Genomic DNA, 25,120 nt, shown 5'->3' on the forward strand with positions numbered 1-25,120 from the left:
ACATGCGCATGAATGTATTTACCAAGATATTCATGGCCATGGTTTTATCTAAGATGACATCCCCTCTTTTGTATACAAGTAGGCCAAATTGAGATGTCCCAGAAAATGGGTGTCTGATTCTTACCAAGTATGTACATAGTTTTCTTCTTCTTCTTCTTCTTCTTCTCCTTCATCTGTTTACCCTCCAGGGTCGGTTTTTTCCTCGGACTCAGCGAGGGATCCCACCTCTTCCGCCTCAAGGGCAGTGTTCTGGAGTTTCAGACTCTGGGTCGAGGGTACAACTGGGGAGGATGACCAGTACCTCGCCCAGACAGACTCACCTGCTATGCTGAACACGGGCCTTGCGGGGGGATGGGAAGATTGTAAGGGATAGACTAGGAAGAGGGAAGGAAGCGGCTGTGGCCTTAAGTTAGGTACCATCCCGGCATTTGCCTGGAGGAGAAGTGGGAAACCACGGAAAACCACTTCCAGGATGGCCGAGGTGGGAATCGAACCCACCTCTACTCAGTTGACCGAGGCTGAGTGGACCCCGTTCCAGCCCTCGTACCACTTTTCAAATTTCGTGGCAGAGCCGGGAATCGAGCCCGGGCCTGCGGGGGTAGCAGCTAATCACACTAACCACTACACCACAGAGGTGGACTTACATAGTTTTAACAAATAAATCCACGATTTCCTTACTTATTGCAACTCAGAAATTTATATTATAACTAGCTGATGTACCCGCGCTTCGCTACGGAATTCTACATTGTATACAGAATTCTAGGTTAGGTAGTGTACACGTTGTGAGCAAGATTGTATTAAATTGCATAGCTCTTAACGTTACTCTAGAAACGCGACGGGGAAGTCACCAAACGTCTTTTCTTACATGAAGACTGGGTTAGGGAATGGCCATTGTAATGGTAGCCCCCCTTGCCTACATCAGTCACAGTCAGGTTGGGGAGTTTTCATTATAATGACAGACACTCTCCACCTGCCTTTTTACATCCTCAGAAAGACTGCCTTAGTAGTTTTCCCAAATTAAATGAACATAGGTCATAACAATGACGTCAATAGGAATGGCGGGATTAAAAGCTATGCTTTCATTATAACATACTCGATCAAATGAAAAACCACACATTTTCTCACTTTTAACGAACAGTACTACGCTGCCGATCTAACGGTCCAAAGTTCCAGAGCTGGAATGACCAAACCGTAGACAGCCGTGATCCGTGAACACACTTCGTGTTATTTCGGCCGGGTGGGGGTGTCGAATAGTAGAGATTCCCAGAGCAAAAACTATGCCCGTTTACTAATCTGTTTTCTAGGATTAACCGATTAGTCGGAAAATCTAAGTTCACTACACAGGTGGCGACAAAATCTATCTGACTAGGAGGCAAATTTTTCCTCCAAGCCAGAGGAGAAACCCCGTCTTCACTGCTAATTTGGAATAAAATGAATGTAGAATTTAATAAATGTGAAGAAGCTTTTCTTAAGAAACGGCTCTTTTCAGGGTTAAATTTTGAGTTACTTAATGAATTGTGGTGCTATAATTTGGAATAATCCTAATTTGTAATTCTAGACCAGGTCATACTACTACTACTGAGTCTCTGCCTTATGTGTGCGCACTGCTCATTCAAAACAGCGCGTCTGAGTAGGGATCGAATAGCTTGAATACTATGATGAACCAGTCTGTTGCGTACCGGCAGTATCAGAAAATGTATGAACCAGAGGAATGGCATGCTAAAGAAGAAAGTTTTCTAACTCCCCAGCTATTTCTCGCCAATATTCAGTCAGGCTGTTGTACTCGGTACGCAACAGTAATCCCATCTAACTTATATGAGTTGAGCGGCAGCATAAGAGACAAAGAACATCACAACAAACAATGGTCAATGTAATGTTATTGTTGATCAATGTTATGCGCTTTCAATATTGTAAGCCTTCACATTTAGTTATTTCTAACTCTGAAATACCACTCTTATCATAGACGGTTCGGTAAAACTGAATAAAATATAAATGGTCGGAAATAGTATTATCTGTAACTTTTGTTATGTAGTACTTTTGGATAGGACCAAGACACTGGTACTTAAAAATTAAATTTTAGGTGCCTTCCCCCAAATTGTAATTTCATCGAGGGTGAATAAAATTGTTTATAACTTACACTATAGTTTCTTATTCTCCGACTCTATATACCGACTTTCATTCAATTCTGTTAACCAATTTTCTCGTGGCTCGGCGTTGATATGGACTTGGCAAAAAAAATACAAATTCATTAATATCTGTGTTATCAAAGCCGGTACGGTAACAATGTATGACATAAATGATCGGAAATTTAATTCTATATAACTTTCGTTACGTAGTATTTATCGATAGGACCACCAATAATATAAATATTTGAGAATTAAATTTTAGGCCTTCCCCTAAACTACCATTTCACTCAGCCCGAGTAAAATTATTTATATCCTAGATTGTAGCGGCTCATCCTCCGACTTTACATACCGATTTTCATTAAATTCTCTTCAACCGTTTTCTCGTGATGCGTGTACATACATACATACATACATACAGACAGACAGACAGACAGACAGACAGACAGACAGACAGACAGACAGACAGACAGACAGACAGACAGACAGACAGAAATTACGGAAAAGTAAAAAGTGTATTTCCTTGTTACTACGGGCATGACTGATACAGAAATACCATTCTTTTCAAATTCTGAGCAATGTACAGACAAAACTCTTATTTTATATATATAGATTTATCTGTTTACCCTCCAGGGTTGGTTTTTCCCTCGGACTCAGCGAAGGATCCCACCTCTACCGCCTCAAGGGCAGTGTCCTGGAGCTAGAGACATTGGGTCCGGGATACAACTGGGGAAGATGACCAGTACCTATCCCAGGCGGCCTCAGCTGCTATGCTGAACAGGGGCCTTGGTGGGGGATGGGAACATTGGATTGGATAGACAAGGAAGACGGAAGGAATCGGCCGTGGCCTGAAGTTAGGTACCATACCGGTATTTGCCTGGAGAAGTGGGAAACCACGGAAAACCACTTCCAGAATGGCTGAGATGGGAATCGAACCCGCCTCTACTCAGTTGACCTCCCGAGGCTGAGTGGATCCCGTTACAGCCCTCGTAGCACTTTTCAAATTTCGTGGCAGAGCCAAGAATTGAACCCGGGCCTTCGGGGGTGGCAGCTATTCACACTAACCACTACACAACAGAGGCGGACATTTATTTATTTATTTATTTATTTATTTATTTATTTATCTATTTATTTATTTATTTATTTATTTATTTATTTACGAGTATGTATGTATTTATTTATTTAACTCACTCGCGCGTGTGTGTAGTGGATAGCAGTTTCAAGTTAATTCAGTTTATTATGTGTGCATGTTTTTAGAACCAGGCCAGATAGTACAGATGGAAGTTAAAGATTACTCTAACGTAATTGTGCAACAAAATAAATCACCTTTCAGTGATGTCTGGAATTTTTTATTTTTTGTAGGAATTTTGGGGTTGTAAGGTTTATGAGTAGGCCTACCAAATTCTTAAATTCATGTCTATTTTCATGTTTCGGTTGGTTTCAGTCGGCTTGGTAGATTGATACCGTATGTAAAAGCAAATTCTGGTTTGGTGAAGAAAGCAACGGTAAACCACCTTACTCCTCGCTTCCCTTGCACGCCTCTTGAGTGACGTCTAGTCCATAGATGACAGTTGATGGTGCAGCTGTTGAGGATCTGACCAGCCTTCGGACTCACTTTTCAACACACATACACCCGTCTTTATACACTCATATTCATAAAAACCAGAACATCTTGAAAGACTAGAGATAGAAAGTTCATATTCACAGGACATGTGCATTAGTATGTTCTGAAGAAATGATTAGCATTTCCCATGTCGACCCTCAGGTTCTAGGTCCACCACCGACTGGTAAAATGTGCCTGTGGCTCTCGTTGTCGTTATCAACCGAAGGTAATGGATCAGTGTGACTTGACCAGACGTGCAGGATGCCACGCAGATGTATGCGAGAACCGTGCCCTCTAATGAGAAAGAGGGTGCATTATTTTCATGAGAGAATGTGATGCATCCATCCTGAAAATTGCTGTTCGTGTGGGACGAAGTTTTTCGGCGGTGCAAGAGGTGTTCACAGAAGGCCGTAGAACACGACGAATGGGTCTGGTCGCACCACCCAGACCAGCCCCCGGGAAGATCGACACCTCGTCCGAGAGGCATTGCAGGACAGATCTGCGTCCTCCTCGGCCCTGGCGCAACAGTGGAACAGTGTAACACATCGTACACTATCAGGAGTGACAGTCCGTCGCCGTTTATTACGGTCTGGGTTAGCGGCGCATCGTCCAGTTATCCGCCTACCTTTGACTAATGTGCATAAACATGCTAGACTGCAATGGTGTGTGGAACGACGTACTGGGGCCAGTAACTGCAGCAGATAGTGTTTTCGGACGAATCCAGGTTCTGTTTATTTGAAAATGATGGTCGCATTTTGGTTCGCCGCAGATAGGAGGAGAGGCATCATACTGACTGCATTCGCACAAGATATACAGCGCCAACTCAAGGCTGTATGGTGTGGGGTGCTATTGGGTACAACCACAAATCACAGTTGGTGCGTTTTCGGGCACTGTGACCAGTTTGACCTACGTAAATGACATCCAACGACCCGCAGCCATACCCTTTCTGCACGACACTCCAGACGCCATATTCATCAGGACGATGCGCGACCACATGTTTCTGCACGAACACGTGCCTTCTTGTTGTCACAGGATGTTAGAATGTTGTCCTGGCCTCTACGATCACCAGACTTGTCGCCAATCGAAAATGTGTGGGATATGGTGAGGCGCTGTGACCCCAAGCCAACCACCAAAGATGAACTGTGGAACCAGGTGAATGCAGCATGAATGGCTATACACCAGGACGCCGTTCACGCCTTATACACGTCAATGCCATCACGCATGGAACAAGTTATCAGTGCCCATGGAGGACCCAGTGCCTACTAGGCAACAGGACACATGCTGAACCTAGGTGACTGAAATGCTAATCGTTTCTGCAGAACATACTAATGAACATGTCCTGTGAATATGAACTTCCTACCTGTAGTCTTTCAAGGTGTTCTGTTTTTATGAACATGAGTGTGCATCACTGCACTACAAACAATCTTTCATTTAATGTATTAGAGTAGTCAGATTGGGATTTCTTAGCAAGTACCACGGCATCCAATCCAATCCTGGAAAAGGGTATATAGAATAGAACACGCTCTACCTCTCTTTCCAGATCACCTGAAACTAAGGAGAAAGTATTCGTTGTTGTTGTTTTATTATTATTATTATTATTATTATTATTATTATTATTATTATTATTTAGCGTATGGCTTATACAGACAATATCAGTAATATATATACAGCGTGATTCAGCCACGCCTTCCAATGTAATTTTATGCATCACACAATACTCATTCCGTCCTGAAAACAACTTCTTTTTTTTCTTTTTCTTTTTCTTTTTTTTTCTTTTCTTTTTTGCTATTTGCTTTACGTCGCACCGACACATATAGGTCTTATGGCGACGATGGGACAGGAAAGGCCTAGGAATGGGAAGGAAGCGGCCGTGGCCTTAATTAAGGTACAGCCCCAGCAATTGCCTGGTGTGAAAATGGGAAACCACGGAAAACCATCTTCAGGGCTGCCGACAGTGGGGTTCGAACCCACGATCTCCCAAATGCGAGCTCACAGCTGCGGGTTCCTAACTGCATGGCCAACTCGCCCGGTCTGAAAACATCTGCTCTGCCGGTATGCTCAAACAACATAACCGGATATCTTCGTATTTACCGCCGCACCATTATAGGACGCCGTAATGTTATACTCGTATTAAACACTGGAAGACATGCGTGTGCCTTCTAGATCATACGAACGCCGGTAAAACACTAAATTGATATTGTGACCGCAGTACACCCAATACTTGTTATAAGCTACCCAGTGTGCCGTACGGAACCGTACTGTAGTTGGTAAAGGCGTGGCAGGGCGGTCATGCATGCCAGGTGGGAGGTTCGAGTCTCGGCCGAAGATTACTAGTTCTTGAAATATTTATTTAATACATACCGCACGCAATGTAAATTCAATACCCGCTTTCATGCAAATTGTGTGTGAATGAATGTGTTTGTGGCCCTAGGAAGGGCCGATTAATTAGCAGGCCGGACACATACAGGCCAGAAATAATAGGAACACAACTGCCCTGACAAGGTTTTTATCGCAACAACTGCTCGATGTGATGACCGTTTTGGTTTATGTACATTCGGGCCCGCTGTCGAATAGATCGTCTTGCGCGCTGAGCATTTCAGGTGTAATTGCTCGACAGGCGTCCGTGATGAGTCACCGGAGCTGGTCGGGGTTTTCCAGCGCTTGAGTGTAAACGACATTCTTCAAATGTCCTCACAAGAAGAAGCCTAACGGCGTTAAATCCGGTGATCTGGCTGGCCAAGAAAGAGGGCCTCCTTCGTCCTATCCATTTCCCTACAATTCCTCGTTCAGATGGTTACGAACGGGCAAAGTGGAATGTGGTGGAGCTCCATCCTGTTGCAACCACATCGTCAAATGATCGTGCAAGGGTACATCCTCCAGCAGCAGTGGGAGTTCCTGACGCAGAAAGTGCAGGTAGCCTGGGTCCGTCCAATGGCCCTCAAAGATATAAGGTCCAATCAGGCTATCCCCCAAGATTCCACATCAAACGTTCACTCCCCATCGTACTTAATGGGCCACCTGTCGCACCCAGTGAGGATTGTCCGGACTCTCAAATAGTGCATGTTGTGGCGATTGACGTTCCCTTTATTGTGGAAGCGGGATTCGTCCGAGAACAAGATATGCGATACGAATGCTGCATCATTGTCCAGCCTGCCTAACAGTCACCGACGAAACTCCATTCGAACTTCGAAATCCCGCCCATGGAACTCTTGGTGTACCTCAAGATGGTATGGGTAAAGAAAACGAAGTGGCTTATGGCTTTTAGTGCCGGGAGTGTCCGAGGACATGTTCGGCTCGCCAGGTGCAGGTCTTTTGATTTGACCCCCGTAGGCGACCTGCGCGTCGTGATGAGGATGAAATGATGATGAAGATAACACATACACCCAGCCCCCGTGCCAGCGAAATGAACCAATGATGGTTAAAATTCCCGACCGTGCCAGGAATCGAACCCGGGACCCCTGTGACCAAAGGCCAACACGCTAACCATTTAGCCATGGAGCCGGACATGGTATGGGTGAAATTTATGTTCATGCAGTATTCGCCAGACGGACGGCTGGCTAGTGTTCCCCTGTCGTGCAATCGCCCTTGTACTGAAGAGTGTATTATTACGAGCTGCCTCCAGAACGGCCTCTCCTGTTTCATCCGATGTAACGGGCCTATCGCGGACTGGTGGGTCGTTGGAAATCACGCCTGTTGTCCTCAGGCGTCATTCAACGCGGCGGAAATTCGTAGCAGCCGGGTGTCACCTGTCGGGATACCGTTCCTGGTACAGACGTAGTGCCGCGCACGCACTTTGTCTTGCTTCCCCACAAATGAGGAACATGTCAATGTATTCCTCCGTGGAAAAGATGCTGAATGACAGCAGACATTACAGTACAATTCAGGCAGTAACCAGCAGAGTCTGCGCAGGGCACAAGATGAATAACAGCGTTAGCTGTTTCAATGTGGCAAACGTGGGCCTGTGTTTAAGTATTCAAACATCATACCGATGAAAAAAATATTTGTACGATGCAGGATTCGAACCGCCGCTGGCACATTCCATTGATTGCTAAACGAATGGCTAACCACATCCGCTACGCTACACTGCTGGAAACATGCGTAGTACGACGAGAGCAGAGAACATACGTCATCCGGTTCCGTGTTTAAGACATTAATTACTGCACTGTTACCTATTTTTATGCATTGATTCCCCTCTTCGTTACACCCGATCGCGGTGCACGACACATTAACATAGTTACATGGTAAAAGGACGTTGCTACATGATTTCAAGGCATCATGTTTTGCAAAGGGATGATATAACATTTCGCTAGGGTTCAGAATCGTGAGAAAATGTCCTCACTGAACATTAGTACCATACGGTACGCCTGCAGAGAAATATCACCCCTATAACCATGTGCACGTTAATTGGCCTGCAGCAAACGATATTGGAACGGGCTGCTGAATCACACCGTATATATATTGATGTCCGCCTCTGCGGTGTAGTGGTTAGCGTGATTAGCTGCCACCCGCGGAGGCCCGGGTTCGATTCCCGGCTCTGCCACGAAATTTGAAAAGTGGTATGAGGGCACGAAGTGGTTTTCCGTGGATTCCCACTTCTCCTCCAGGCGAATGCCGGGATGGTACCTAACATAAGGCCACGGCCGCTTCCTTCCCTCTTCCTTGCCTATCCCTTCCAATCTTCCCATCCCTCCACAAGGCCCCTGTTCAGCATAGCAGGTGAGGCCGCCTGGGCGAGGTACTGGTCATTCTCCCCAGTTGTATCCCCGACCAAGAGTCTGAAGCTCCAGGACACTGCCCTTGAGGCGGTAGAGGTAGGATCCCTCGCTGTGTCCGAGGGAAAAGCCGACCCTGGAGGGTAAACAGATGATGATGATGATGATATATATATATATTGATGGCGTGATTTTAGTCTATTAAGATTCAAAAATGTCCGCCTCTGTGGTGTAGTGGTTAGTGTGATTAGCTGCCACCCCCGAAGGCCGGGTTCGATTCCCGGCTCTGCCACAAAATTTGAAAAGTGGTACGAGGGCTGGAACGGGGTCCACTCAGCCTCGGGAGGTCAACTGAGTAGAGGTGGGTTCGATTCCTACCTCAGCCATTCTGGAAGTGGTTTTCCGTGGTTTCCCACTTCTCCTCCAGGCAAATGCCGGGATGGTGCCTAACTTAAGGCCACGGCCGCTTCCTTCCCTCTTCCTTTTCCATCCCTTCCAGTCTTCCCATCCCCCAACAAGGCCCCTGCTCAGCATAGCAGGTGAGACCGCCTGGGCGAGGTACTGGTCATTCTCCCCAGTTTCATCCTCCGACCCAATGTCTCACGCTCCAGGACACTGCCCTTGGGGCGGTAGAGGTGGGATCCCTTGCTAAGTCCGAGGGAAAAACAAACCCTGGAGGGTAAACAAATTAAGAAAAAGATTCAAATTGGCAGGGTCAGTATGCACGGGTAGACTAGGATTTCCCTGACAGTCTTGATTATGTAGCTGTATCCACTTACGGAGAGTGGTTCTACACCGGCCGTGTCCTGTTCTGACTCTATTCAGGGCAGTCCAGTTCTTGCGTGGTAGGTGGGATCTGCTTGGAAGTCTGGGACCTGAGAAGAAGGTATGCAAGCGCACATCTGTTGCTGCTTCCCAGTGACCTTTCCACTCATCAAGAGATTTAAAATCCTTAGCACCCATGTCAGCAGCATCACGCAAAGTTGGATGGCGTGATTTTAGTCTATTAAGATTCAAAAGTGGCAGGTCATTATGCACGGATAGACTAGAATTTCTCGAGATCTTGTGGAATTCCTTCATAATGGCATTAGATCAGCATAGATCAGCTGGCATTATACCAGTTAACAGTGAAAGCCAATGAACTGCAGTAGATGTAATTGCGCCAGATAAGATGCGCATTGTGGTATTAAGCTGGGTGTCAACAAGCCTTGTATGATGACTGTTCAACCAAACAGGTGCACGATAGTCAGCACTTGAATACACCAAACCCAAGGCTGGTTGTTGAAGATCTCCAGGTAGTTCCACAGTTTATGGACGAGACTTCAACTTTTGTGCTAAGTTTAGGAGGTGTTGTTTGAAAGATAGTGTAGGTCCAAGATAACACCAAGGTATTTTGGGTTCCAATTATGACGAAGAATTTTCTCTCTGAAACTAACATTCAATTTCACGTTCGCCTAAAGATTATTTACATGGAAGCAAGACACTTCTCTTTTACTCACGCTGGGTTGAAGTCCCCACATTTTGAAGTAGTTTTCCAGTAAAGACAGGTCTTTGGTGAGAATCTCTTCAGTCGTCTCAATTACCTGATCTTGTACAGCTAGAGCCTAGTCGTCGGCATAGTAGAACTTTCTGGATGAAGTGCCAGGAAGGTCTGAGAGATATAAGTTGAATAATAATGGCGAGAGAATTGATCCTTAGGGCAATCCATTGTTTAGCTTTCTCTCCTTGATTATCTTGCTTCCAGTGATTATCCGGAACTTCCGATCACTTAACATGTTGTTAACCAGTTGAGCCATCGTTCTGCATGGTATGATACGAAGAAATGTGTAGTTAATGCTTTCTCTCCATACAGTGGCAAAGGCAGCAGTAACGTCAACAAATGCTACGGATGTTTTCAGCGTCATTTGATATCCTGTTTCAGTGAAGGATGTAAGGGACAATACTTGGCCACAGCACCTACGCCCTGGTCTGAAACCTGCCTGTTCAATTGGAATATGCTCTAGGATTGCGCTACTTATTCTGTTATATATCATACTTTCAAAACGTTTGTAGAAACAGTTAAGAAGGGCGATGTGTCGATAGCTTTCTACCTTGTTGCTGGGTTTGCCAGGTTTCAGAATAGAAATTATCTTCGCTTTCTTGAACTCCAATGGAAGTTAACCAGTCAGCAGAATGTCAGTGAAGAACTCTCCCAACCATTTCTTAGCATATCCTCCCAAATATATCAGAAATTCTGGATGGATATCACCGAAACAAGGTAACTTAAAAGGTTTGAGGCCCTTCAGTCCCATGTCATTGTCTAAAACTATGAAGGGACGTGCAAATTCAGATGAGGGAGATGTCGTCCTTGTCAGTTCACGAAGCTTTCGTCTAATATGTTCGGTTTGTTTCTTGTCGGGATGCACTCTTGATGTGATAATGATGGAGGAAGCAATTTGGTCAGGTGTTACTCCTGAAGGTTTTCTGCATACTGATCCACTTCCTCCCAGTCTCCTCAGAAGGCTCCATGCTTCCCTGCTTGAGTGGGTAAAGCCCATATTTTCAACTGTATCTGTCCATTTCTGCCTTCGAGATAAGTCTAAGATGGTCAAAAGTTCTGTAGCTATCTCTTGGTCATTACTTTGCTGGAATTGTTGGTACAGTCTTTCACTTTCATTACTCCACCCTGGGTTATATTCTTTTCGATATCCTCTTGGCATAAACTTTTTAGCTGTTGTTGTTACTGCACCGATGGACCGATGGTAGTTCTTATGAAATGGAGGGACCCAGCGAATGCACTTATCCAGTTCCCTTGAAAACTTCGCCCAGTCAGCTTTCTGGAAGTTCTATTGAGCGTATGGAGTTGATTGTATGACAGGGGCCGTGCAACCAATTTATATTATTACAGGTCTGTGCTGGTTGTGGGCGAAGGCATCTATCACTTTTCTTGTGGCATTCATCGGGAAGCCTCTTTCATTGCAGGTAACAATGAATTTCAGGATTTGAATCCTTGCCCCCAAGCAGTTGACCTGAAAGTGCCTTGATCTTTGGCATCGAACACTAGATGAAGATTGTTCACTTCAGCCCATTCTGCAAGCATGCTTCTATTTTCTTCATTGTCAGAGTATTTCCAAAATTCATGGTAACCACTGAAGTCCCCTATATAAATTGGAGGATGTTCTGCAGTTTGTAAGACAAAATCGGGCCAGAGTGTCTTGGGTGGCTTATAAACATTTGTGATAGTGATACTGTGCACTTGTATGACAATCGTATGTATATCTTCCTTCACATTTTCATAAATGAGTGAAGCCTCGTTTAAGTTTCTCCAAATATACGTAATAACTCGATATACCTCGTGATAAGTTGCACCAAGAGCAGTATATCCAGGAATTCGTCCTCTGCTTCGGAATGCTTCTTCGCTGGAAACATGAGTTTCCTGAATGGCGACAATATCAGTGTTATTGTCCAGTAGGAATTTCGACAGATAGTCACACTTTGCCTTGCTAATTCTTTCGATATTCAGTTGTAGGATTCTGACAGATGGACCAATGTTTCTCGTTAATGAGTTCTTTCGTCAATATGTCTTTGCCAGGAAATCCTGTGGATAATCTGGCTGCCTGTTTTCGCCGTTGCTTAGTTAGCACCACCCAGGAGGCACGTGTAGGGCAATTAGAGGTTAAACCCACGGACGTGAGCAACTCTGCCTCCCATTATTATTATTATTATTATTATTATTATTATTATTATTATTATTATTATTATTATTGGTTCTAATAGGCCTACTTTGGACCACGATTGTTCACTGTTGGGCTTTGATCTTTGACCAGTATTAGCCCATTTTCTTCCGGTGTAACTCCTTTCTTTCATCGCTCCAGGGGGCTTCTTTCTTCCGGGGTTTCCCTGAAATCCATGGACTTCCTTCAGGGTATGTCGCACAGACCTTCTATCTTGAAGATCTGATTTTCCCAGTTCTTTAACGTCCTTCTCAGTTTCTGTCAACCAAGTGATACGGATCTTCTTCTTCTGCCAGAAGATGAACAGGCGATTGGTCAGTCTTTCGGAAGGCAGTCTTACTATATGGCCAAAGAAGGCTACTCTTCTTTTTCTAGCACAATCAGAGATCCTCTGTTTTCGTAGAACTTGGAATTGTGCCGTCTACGGAATTCTTCATCTTCCTTTACCGGACCTAAGGTCTTCCTGAGAATTCTCCTCTCTCTGACTTCCAGTTTCTCCATCAGACCTCTTCGGTTCAATGAAAGACACTCCATGTCATACAGAGCTTCTGGTTGTATAACTGACGAGTAGTGCTTCAGTTTCAGATTGCGTGATAGGCATTTTTCGTTGGAAGTTTTCTTTGTCAGTCGAAAGGCCAGTTCCAACTTGTTGACTTTCATGAATAATGATGCTTTTTCTGATAAGTTGGGTTCAATCCATTCGCCGAGATACTTAAATGTATCAGTCCTATTGATTTTCCCCGTTCTAGTAGTATCTCACTGCTAGCTTTTTTGATGTTGGTAAAACAGAGGTTTTCTCCAAAGACACGTGAAGACCCAGTTTGTCTGCCTGTCTTCTGAGGCAATTGATGTGTATTGTTCCTGTATTCAGCGAATCGGCAGTCAGTGCCATGTCATCAGCAAAGGCCAGGCAGTCTACAACCAGCCCTTCCTTCTTATGACCCAGGTATATCCCACTCTGGATATCCAAGTTGGTCAGTTCTTTGCGCCATTCTCTCACAACCTTTTCAAGGACTCAGTTGAAGAGAAGTGGGTAAGATCATCCCCTTGTCTCACTCCTGTTTTAATCTCGAGGTTTTCCAAAACCAGGCCTCTAAATGTAACCTAGGAATGGGTGTTAGTCAAGGTTTCTAGAATGAGTCTGCGGGTTTTGTTGTCTAATCCCAGTGTATGAAGAATTTTATTAAGTGTCTGTCTATCAACGGAGTCGTAGGCCTTCCGAAAATCAATAAAAGTGACGACCACCTGGCGGTTGTTCATTTTGGAGTATGCAAGTACAGTTATAAAGTTGAGGACCTGTTCAGCACAGGACCGACTCTTCCTGAAGCCTCCTTGCTATTCTTCGAGTTGACTGTCCAGTGTTAGTAACGCCTTGGAAAAGATCTTGTATGTTACCAGGACAATAGAAATTCCACGGTAGTTGTTAAGGCCAGTAAAGTCTCCTTTCTTATCAAGGTAATGAATCAGAGCTCAAGTCCAATCAGGTGGTAATTTCTCTGTTTTCCAGATGTTCTGTATGATCTCGGTGAGCTTGCCCACGGCATTGCTTCCAGCACATTTCCAGAATTCAGCAACAATGGAGTCCTCTCCAGCTTACTTTATTATTCTTAAGAAGTTGAATGATTTCACGAACTTCTTTCTATGAAGGAGGCAGCGAGTCCGGGTTTAGTGTGGTTTGTTAGTAATCAAAATCTTCGCTGGGTGGATCACAATTAAGTAAGTTCTTAAAATACTAGGCTTAGAGGAGGCAGTTGTTCTTGCCGTTAAAAGCCAGGTTGCTCTGTGAGTCTCTGAAGTGAAAGACTTGGTGGAGTGTATTTTCCAAGTGTTGCTTGAAAGTTTTGTAGACGTCCCTGGATTTATTTTTAACGAATCTCTCTTCGATTCGGATTAGTTGGTTGTGTGTGAAGGCCCGTTTGATTCCTCGGATTATCTTAGTTGTAAGTTTTCTTTGTTCCAGAAAGTTCTCCCAATTGCCCTTGGACTTATTACAGTTCCATTTCATCCAGGTGCCTGTCTTTGAGCTATTGTGTTGTCACAGTCTTCAGTCCACCACGGTTGTTTTCTTCTTCTAGTAAGAGGGGCCAGCTCACTGGCCGTCTTGATAAGAGCTTCTTTCAGTCGGTCCCAATTGTTAAGATCTGCATTGTTCAGTCTTCGACCTACTTCTTGGTTATATTTAAGTCGCACATCGCATCTGACCCTCTTGGAGGTTCTGTGAAATGTAGTGTTTCTAGGCAGAAGTCTCAATTTGATCTTTGAGAGGTAGTGGTATGAGTCCAGATTGGCACTTCTTAATACCTTAACGTTTTGTAATTCCTTTTGGGATTATTATTATTATTATTATTATTATTATTATTATTATTATTATTATTATTATTATTATTATTATTATTATTATTCCTGGCCTTTTTCCCAATATTTGGGTGAGCCATTTGTGTGGATTTGGCCTAGTATCATAGCCGCATGCCCTTCCTAACGCCAACCCTGTGTGGAGGGATGTATTTACTATCGCATGTTTCTGTGGTGGTCGGGGGTGCGGAGTGCTATGAGTAGGTCAAGAGATGTCTATTAAGACAAACACTCAAACTCCGAGTCAGAGGAATTAACCATACGCAGTTAAAATCACCTACTCGACCGAGAATCGAACCCGGGGCGCCCTGAACCGAAGGTCACTATACTGAACATTCAGCCAAGGAGTCGGACAGAGAGTATTTGTGTATTGTAATCCAAATTCTTTGATACATGCATAATCTATATATATAAAATAAAAGTTTTGTCTGTGCATTGCTCAGAATTTGAAAAGAATGGTATTTCTGTATCGGTCATGTCCGCAGTAACAAGAAAATGCAGTTTTTACTTTTCCGTAATGTCTGTCTGTCTGTCTGTCTGTCTGTCTGTCTGTCTGTCTGTCTGTCTGTCTGTCTGTCTGTCTGTCTGTCTGTCTGTCTGTCTGTCTGTCTGTCCGTGCACGCATCACGAGAAAACGGCTGAAGAGAATTTCATGAAAATTGGTATGTAAAGTCGGGGGATAAGCTACTACAATCTAGGCTATAAATCATTTTACTCACGCTGAGTGAAATGGTAGTTTAGGGGAAAGCCTAAAATTGAATTCTCAAATATTTATATTATTAGTGGTCCTATCGATAAATACTACATAACTAAAGTTACATAGAATTAAATTTCCGATCATTTATGTCATACATTTTTACTGTATCGGCTATGATAACACAGATATTCATGAATTTCGATTTTTGTTGCTAAGTCCACATCAACGCCAAGCCACGAGAAAATGGGTGAACAAAATTTAATGAAAATCGGTATATAGAGTCGGGGGATAAGAAATTACAGTCTAAGTTATAAACGATTTTAATGACCCTGGATAAAATGGTAGTTTAGGGGTAGGAACCTAACATTTAATTTTTAAATACCGGTACCTATGTTATTGGTCCTATAGAGAAGTACTACATAACAAAAGTTATAGAGAATACAATTTCCGTTTTCCAATTTATGTTTTATTCTGTTTTACCGTACTGATTATGATAAGAGTAGTATTTCAGAGTCGGAAAAAAACTAAATGTGAAGGCCTAAAATATCGAAAGCGCATAACATTGATCAACAATAACATTACATTGACCATTGTTTGTTGTGATGTTCTTTGCCTCTTATGATGCCCTCAACTCCGATAGATGGGATTACCGTTGCGTACCGAGTACAACAGCCTGACTGAATATTGGCGGGAAATAGCTGGGGAGTTAGAAAACTTTTTTCTTTAGCATGCAATTCCTCTGGTTCATACATTGTCTGATACTGCTGGTACGTAACACACTGGTTCATCATAGTATTCCAGCTATTCGATCCCTACTCTGATGCGCTGTTTTGAATGAGCAATGTGCAAATTTGGCAGAGGCTCACTTAGTAATAGTAGTATGACCTGGTCTAGAATTATAATTTAGGCCTATTCCAAATTATAGCACCACAATTCACTAAATAATTCAAAATTCAACCCTGAAAAGAGCCGTTTCCTAAGAAAAGCGTCTTCCTCTTCACTTTTATTAAATTCTACATTCATTTTATTCCAAATTAGCAGTGAACAGGGGTTTTCTCCTCTGACTTGGAGGAAAAATTTGCCTCCAAGTCAGAAAGATTTTTCCGCCGCCAATGTAGTGAAATGAGATTTTCTAACACATCGGGTACTCCTAGGAAACAGATTAGTAAAAGGGCACAGATTTGCCCCGGGACTCTCCACTATACGACCCCCCCCCCTCCTCCCGCCGAATAAGACGAAGAGTGTTCACGGATCACTGCTGTCTGCGGCTTGGTCATTCCAGCTCTTGAACTTTGGACTGTTAGATCGGCAGCGTAGTACTGTTCGTTTAAAGTGAGAAAATGCGTGATTTTTCATTTGATCGAGTATTTCATATTGCTTTGAATCGCGCCATTCCTACCGACGTCATTGTAATGACCTATGTTCATTTCACTTGGGAAAACTACTAAGACAGTCTTTCTGAGGATGTAAAAAAGCAGGTGAAGAGTGAGTGTCTGCCATTATAATGAAAACTCCCCAACCTTTTTGTGACTGATGGTAGGCAAGCGGGCCAACCATTACAATGAAAATTCCCTGTCCTAGTCTTCATATGAGAAAAGACGTTTGGGGACTTTCCCGTCGCGTTTCTAGGGTAACGTTAAGAGCTATGCAATTTAATACAATCTTGCTCACAAGGTGTACACTACTTAACCTAGAATTCTGTATACAATGTAGAATTCCGTAACGAAGCACGGGTACATCAGCTAGTCCTTATTACAGTTAGTTTGCCTATAACAACGTTACATATTATAATTGCATCTAAGAAAAAATTACACCAATTTTACCTTTTATTAGACGTGTTAAGTCCTAAATTTTAAACAACGGCAGAAGATATATCACAATTACTATCGTAGACAGCCCAGGTGCAGAATTGACGTATGATTGTTGAACACGCGAGAAATAATAACACTACTGGTACATAAATACTCCTAGTTTGTCTCAAGGATATATCTCGATGATCACTACAACGCCATTTATGATTGACATAATGGCCAATGGAAGATCCCCGGTTCAGTTAATGGCCTTTATGTCACAACTCCTCTACGGCATTATACAGTACGAGATTTCCAGAAACCTTTCCACATTAATCATAGAATAGTTGCTATTAATATTCCATAATGAGTTGTGACCTTTCATTTATTTTATCTAATGAAAATCATTGGCTTCCAGCTCTGACGGTCATAAAGAAAGAAATCCCCCCATGGCACTTCAACTCTGATAAGCCTTGGCCTACCAAGCGACCACTGCTCTGCCCGAAGCCATGCAGATCATGAGGTGCTGCATGATCAGCGCCACGAACCTTCTCGGCCGTTATTGTAGGCTTTCTCTACCGGGGTCGCTATTGCACAATCAGATAGTTCCGCAAATGCAATCACGTAGGCTGACTGGACTTCGAACCAGCCCTCCAATCTAAGTAAAACCTCCTAGTCTGGCCCGGAATCGAACCCATAATCTCCGAGTAAGAGGCAGGTATGCTACCCCTAAATTGCAGTGTCAGCATAAAGGAGGAAGGTCCTAGTAAAATAGAACCTGTCCGGAAAGTAAACATGTTTGTTAATGGATTTTCGTATCAATTTTCTCAAGGGCACCACCATTAACGGCAATATCATAAGGTGAATTTTGATCTCTCCTACAAAGAGTAGTTACTTATAGTTCACACACCAAATTTCGATATATTTGGAAGTAGACTCGCAATTCCTTCACGGCCAGTACATTGAAAGAAAAGTATACTTCGTACATTTTATCTAAGCTCTCCTGCGCCTTTCATTATTGTAGATTCGGTCAACAATAACAGAAGCACAGACGGAAAAGATTCACAGTCTATGCACAAGTGCACGGCTTGACAACAAATGGCAGTAGCAGGAAGAATGACATACCTGAAATAAAGGATAATTCTTCAGCAGGCTATACAGTATAATAAGCTCAACGGTCCGCTTTGAAAGCTACACTGACCAGCATACTGACGTTGATGCAGAAAAACGGCATCTCTACGGACTGATATCTTAATGAAGATCACAGTGTTGTCCATGAAAGGATAAATATGTATCTTCAGAAATCACTGCTACTGAGAAGCAACCTCAACAAAAAATCAAACCGCGATGAACACTAAAAATTTTAACACACTAAAATGTTGAGAAGTATATTCTGTCTGATAAGCAATCCAGGAATCTTGGAAGTGTAGGGTGAATAAATCTTAGTTAAATTTACAATCTTAATTTAAAAAAGAATTTAGGCTGTCTTATTGCTTTTTTGACTAACGTTTAACATACTTAACATACTTTCTGTTTTATATGTATATAAAGAAGTATAGAGCTGTCAATACTGACAAGGCGAAGCCATACCGATTTCGTTCAAACTTTGGGAGGTTGATCTACTTCAAAAGTAAGCAGATGCTTGGCCCTTATTTAACGAGAAAGAATCCCTTTAAAATTATCAGTCTATGTACCTGTTGACAGTTCGCCTGTATCTGCGGTCCGATGGCCAACAACATCATGCAAATTTGGATGGCTAACAACGAGATGAATAAATAAATGATGTATGACCTCCGGAAAGCCCCAGTTCAGGTCTTTCGAACTGTCGCCCATAGACTACCTACGGGCCTGCGAGAACGGGGTCCTACCTATGATGAGCAAGAAGAATTATCCAATTGCGGTTAAAATCCAGGACCCGGCAAGGAATTGAACCCGAGATCTCTTGAACCAAAAGCTAGCACGTTAACTATTAGCCATGGAGCCGGACAACGACGAGGTGGAAAGAACTATCCACACTGTGTGTTACTTATACTGTAATGTGCGGTGAATGTGCTATTGTTGAAGACTAGCTCATTTTGCTCTTGTCAAAATAATCTTGTCTCAGAAGGTATAATCACTCACGAAATTTGAAGTTATATCATGTTAACCAGCAATCAAGGAAAAGGGAATCAGTAACAAGGAAGCTAATAGCTTTAATTAAATAACGGAAATAAAACACACAGTGACGCACCAAGAACGAGGAAAAGTGTACAGTACAACCATTTAGGACCGAGAAAACATTTACTAAGTGATTAACAGTTCTTCACGTCAGTACACAACAAAGCAGTATGATCTCACAGAGAATTTTCTTCATCGGTTCTGCTTATTTCAGATGACTTAGTAACTAATAATATAACAATGGCGTCGCATACAAACTGACTCCCATGGGCGACCTGTTCGTGAGGATATCACGAAATCTTAAGTTGAAGACAGCACACACACCTAGTCCCTGGCGCTGAGGAATAAACAAATTAAAGTTAAAATCGTCCGCCTCTGTGGTGTAGTGGTTAGTGTGATTAGCTACCACCCCCGGAGGCCCGGATTCGATTCTCGGCTCTGCCACGAAATTTGAAAAAGTGGTACGAGGGCCGAAACGGGGTCCACTCAGACTCGTGAGGTTAACTAAGTAGAGGTGGGTTCGATTCCCACCTCAGCCATCCTGGAAGTGGTTTTCCGTGGTTTCCCACTTCTCCTCCAGGCAAATGCCGGGATGGTACCTAACTTAAGGCCACGGCCGCTTCCTTCCCTCTTCCTTGTCTATCCCTTCAAATCTACCCACCGGGCGAGTTGGCCGTGCGGTTAGGGGCGCGCAGCTGCGAGCTCGCATCCGTGAGATAGTGGGTTCGAATACCACTATCCAGATAGGTCTTATGGCGACGATAGAATAGGAAAACCGAGCTCGATAGCTGCAGTCGCTTAAGTGCGGCCAGTATCCAGTATTCGGGAGATAGTAGGTTCGAACCCCACTGTCGGCAGCCCTGAAAATGGTTTTCCGTGGTTTCCCATTTTCACACCAGGCAAATGCTGCGGCTGTACCTTAATTAAGGCCACGGCCGCTTCCTTCCCACTCCTAGCCCATCCCTGTCCCATCGTCGCCATAAGACCTATCTGTGTCGGTGCGACGTAAAGCAACTGGCAAAAAAGAATAGGAAAGGCCTAGGAGGTGGAAGGAAGCGGCCGTGGCCTTAATTAAGGTACAGCCCTAGCATTTGCCTGGTGTGAAAATGGGAAACCACGGAAAGCCATCTTCAGGGCTGCCGACAGTGGGATTTGAACCCACTATCTCCCGGATGCAAGCTCACAGCCGCGCGCCTGTAACCGCACCGCCAACTCACCCGGTAGCCTCAGAGCCTTCGAGTTCTACAGAGAGATTTAAGAATAGTAATCGCCACGTAACGAAATACCCCAGAAAGTAAATATCGCCGCCCGATGCTCTCCTTTTCTCTTTTTTGTAATGGCTGATCACTGCTGCCAACCTGCCTGGTTACATATTAAAATCACCAGACATAACCATAACAAACTAACCTCAATGTAAACACCGATAATAAATGTTTCTCTACCCTAGTAAATGATAAAAGTTAAGATGAAATAAATCAAGATATTCATAATTAAGTCGGTTTCCACGCTCAATGAGAAATTTAGGAAATAAACACCCTTTCTCACTCAAATTAATGTTACATATATCTGTCTTTATTTTGATATGCAGTAGGCGTACTATAACCATATTCTTGAAAATAGGGGCGTGTTAAACGATGCAATTTGTTTAATAAGTCTTTGCAGTGTGATTTTCGAAAGTCCAATGACTTCCCTTTCTTTTGCGCGAACATTTCCTTCTCTCTTCAATACCGGTAACCAGTAGCCTAAGGAGAGAGATTGGGCATATTTTCAGCCTGCAGGCTGGTTATATCTTCACGGTTATCAGGAAACATATAGGAATACTAATGTGCCAAGCTACGTGAACGGAAATTAGGTCAGCTTCAAGCTCACTGCAGAATTGAATATTAGTTCTACTATCTAATTCTATCGTTTTCACATACACCGAGGTGCCAGTATTTCGTCCCGCAAGAGTTCTTTATGTACCAGTAGATCTAGACATGAGGCTGGAGTATTTGAGCACTTTCAAATACCGCCGAACTCGAATCCGCCAACCTGAGCTAGTCATACATTCTCTCCTTCACTCGCTTAAAATAATGTTAAACATTTCCTGCCTTTATTCTGATTCTGATGTATGCATTACTATAACTGCATTCTTAAAGGAAGGGGGGAGGAAATATAGATTGAATAATTCATTGCGATTTCTGCAAGTTCAAGGACTTACCACATAAGACATATGTCCTTCCTTTTAATAATAATGCTAACAGCTTTACATCCCACTAAGAACTTTTACGGTTTTCGGCATTTGGCATTTTAAACATATTTTCAGCTTACAAGTTGGTGTATCTCAAGCTTTCAACATTACGGAAACCAATGTACAGGAGCACTATGAGTCAAACAACATTACCAGATTTTTACATATATATTGGCTTAAATCACATAAAGACAGGTTGTGATGCAAGAATTGGATAGGAAAGAGGGCTAGGATTTAAAATGTAAATAAGCGTACAGACACAGCACTAGCCTGAAATGAAAATGACGGGCAAAAAAAAACTTCAGACCTGCCAACTGTGGGGTTCGAATACATCACCATCTCCTGAAACCAAGCTAACAGCAATGTGATCAAACTGCACAGCCAGTTCACTCAGTTTCCTATGACGCGTAATAGGCCTACCACATGGGCGACCCACTTACCTATATATGGATCTTCAATTCTTCAATTATACATGTATGCAAAAACATTATGCACCTTAGTAAGAGGTACTTCCCTAGTTGAATCTCTGATTGGTGCACGTATAACAAATATGTTTGGGAAGAAATACTTTTATTTTATATTTATTTATATCATAAAGAAGTCATGTTGTCATAGGAAAACGAATATGCAACGAAGAAATGAATCCGAAGAGATAAGCATTATTTACTGCATTAAATATTAGTTTATTTACATGTTAAGCGATATGTAGTAGTAATAATAATAACAACAACAAACGTGTGCAATAAGGAAAAAGGAAATAAATACAAGTAAATATAAATATAATTTACAACATTTAGAGCCATTCCATGGTCACTGAATTACAAAGCAGGGGTATGAATAAACAAACATAATAAACATGAATACTAATATTTAAAAAGCAAAAAGCAAAGTCATCTCCGTACAAACCATGAAAGCCATTGGAAGGGGGGAAGGTGAAGGCTTCCACTATCCATGACGTTGGCACTTGGTGGGGTGGGGTGGAGTGGTTAGCTCAACGCATGACCGCCTTTGCCCCCAATAGTTAACTGGTACTCATTTATCATACGCAAAACATTCCTTCCAAATTACGTTAAACCTCTGTCACTCATTATTATTATTATTATTATTATTATTATTAATAAATTGCAAATGGGAAATACCCCGGTGGCAACGGTCACTTACAGTAATGTGATAATAAAGTTAACATAATTACCCAACTACAACAAACAAACAAACAAACAAACAAACAAACAAACAACAAGAGTACAAGAAGCAGATATATGGAAGGAAAATATAACAAGAATTACTGCTAGTTTAATATTCTAAATCGAGCAACATCATATACAAATTCACACACAACTTAAGTATTTACAGTGCTTAACAATTTGGCTTACAATATTATAGGTTGACCTTACTACTAGCTTAACATTATAAGTGATAATAAAGTGAAGTTAAACCGTAATTACCCTACAACAACAACAACATTACAACAAGCAAGAAATACTACTAATTTAACTTTCTAAATCCAGTGTCATTATATACATATGCACACACAAGTATTTCCAGTACTTAACACTACAAATTACAATACTATAGATTGAACTTACTACTAGCTTAACACTACAAGTGATAATAAAGTTAAATCATACTACCCAACAACTACAACAACTCAAGTACAAAAAGGAATTCCATGGAAAAAAATATTATAAGAAATACTACTAGTCATTCTAAATCCAGCATCATGTACAGTTTCATACACAATTTAATTATTTCCAATACTTGCTGCTATGGCTTACAAAACTATAGATTGAGCTTACTACTAGCTTAACGTTACAAGTGATGATAAAATAAAGTTATAAACATTGTTAATTAACCAAGAACAACAACAATTACAAAAACATGAGTACAGCAAGCACTTCCCTGGAAAGAGAATACCACAAGAAAAAGCCTCCCAGTTTCACAATCGAAACCAAGCAGAAAATCACAAATTCAGTGCCCGTAATTTACAACTTTTACTTTTCATTTTACACAAATGGTCTTCTTAAATGACTTGATACCAGAAGGGAATCTATCAAAGACTGCCGCAGGTAATTTATTCCAATCCCTTATGGTCCTGTTGACGAAGGAAAACTTGCCCACATCCGTATGCTGGTTTCTGGCCCTAATTTTATGCTTATGATAATTTCTCGATAAGTATGAGGGAGGTTCTAACCTATTCCTAATACAACTCCAAGCAGCCCTTCCCGTATAGCTCTTATAAAGACCACACAGGCGAGCTCTAGTTCTTCTAGATTCAAGACTTTCCCAATTAATGGTATTCCTTCTATTCCCAGTTACGAAACGCATCGCTCTTCTTTGAACTTTCTCTAGGGAATTTATTAAACCAACATGCAGATCCATATTCGAGAATGGGTCTTACAACGTATTTATAAGGTGTATTTAAACCTACTAGGGTGGTGAGCACATAAATAAGAATTCCAATGAAAGTATTTTCCTTCTGGACCTTCATGCCAGACAGATATTTTTTTTAACAATTTTTTTTTCACTATAATATGATTTATCTATAGAGCAAAACCGCTATGCAGTGTGCGTATCATAGCAATCGAGATGGAATTGGTAATGTACTATGTATCTGTAGAGCCTATATACAACATTTTACAATTACTTCTAAAGTGAATTTCAGCTGTGTGACAACGCTGAAAAGACTATGGACTTGGAGATTGGCATTCCTGAAGAGGGTTTTCTACACTTTCCCATTTTCACACATTGATTCAAGAGTCTGTATTGACTTGTGACAAAACCACTGTATTCTTCAGAAAACCACTGATAGGGACAGGTTTGGTTGTGATCCACCGAAAACAAATTATAATGACCGGTTAGGTAGTGATCCATCGAAAACCACTGATTGTCGCAGGGTTAGGTTAGGTTCGACAGGATTCGTAATTGAGCGACTGTTGTCATTGAAAAAACTGTCGTGACGACTGAAGGCAATAAACATAAAACTGAATCCATTGGTCTACAAAGTTTTCATTCAGTAGATACGCTAGGAACTGGTGAACCAAAACCGTACATACAAAGTTTACAGGAATCAACAAAACAGGATATTAATTCGTGGTACTCGCTGTTCTTTAAAGAGAAGAAATATCCTGTCAACAATAGCTGCAGTGAACATGCTTTTTCACTATTATTGTCTGGCCCCATGGCTAAATGGTTAGCGTGCTGGCCTTTGGTCACAGGGTGTGGGTTTGATTCTCGACAGGGTGGGGAATTTGAACCACCGTTGGTTAATTTCTCTGGCACGGGGGCTGGGTGTATGTCGTCTTCATCAACATTTCACTATTATTGTGTAAAATAGAAACTTACTAGTTTTGACAAGTACAGTATGTTCAACAGCGACTCCTGAATGATGACGGGCAGGATGTCCAACCTCACTAATCTATGTTCCAGACTATTTCTACTTAAAAAATTGTATTTGTCCTTTAATGTGATTTTGCAATTTTTGCTGAATATTTATGTGGCTGAAATGAAGGTGGATAAGCTACATGGTCTCCTTTATATAGGAAGAATGTATCGTGGAAATTAAACTCAATTTCGGTTTCATGTACATTACAGTTTCTCTAAGATATATTGATAGTAATTCAGTCATGTACGACGACGATGTATTTCATGGTAAAGACAGCTGCCTCTGTGGATCAGTGGTAGAGTGACGGCCTCCGAATCCCAATATAGCGGGTTCAAACCCGGCAGAGGTAGTCGGATTTTTG

General features: G+C 42.2%; 1 protein-coding gene across 3 annotated transcripts in view; it reads left to right on the forward strand.

The window, feature by feature from the left end:
- LOC136856890 (fatty acyl-CoA reductase wat) overlaps positions 1-25,120 on the forward strand; it is a 401,519-nt gene that overhangs the window by 136,439 nt on the left and 239,960 nt on the right. The window lies entirely within an intron of this gene.

This window comes from Anabrus simplex, chromosome 1 (genome assembly GCF_040414725.1).
Source record: "Anabrus simplex isolate iqAnaSimp1 chromosome 1, ASM4041472v1, whole genome shotgun sequence".
NCBI lineage: Eukaryota > Metazoa > Arthropoda > Insecta > Orthoptera > Tettigoniidae > Anabrus > Anabrus simplex.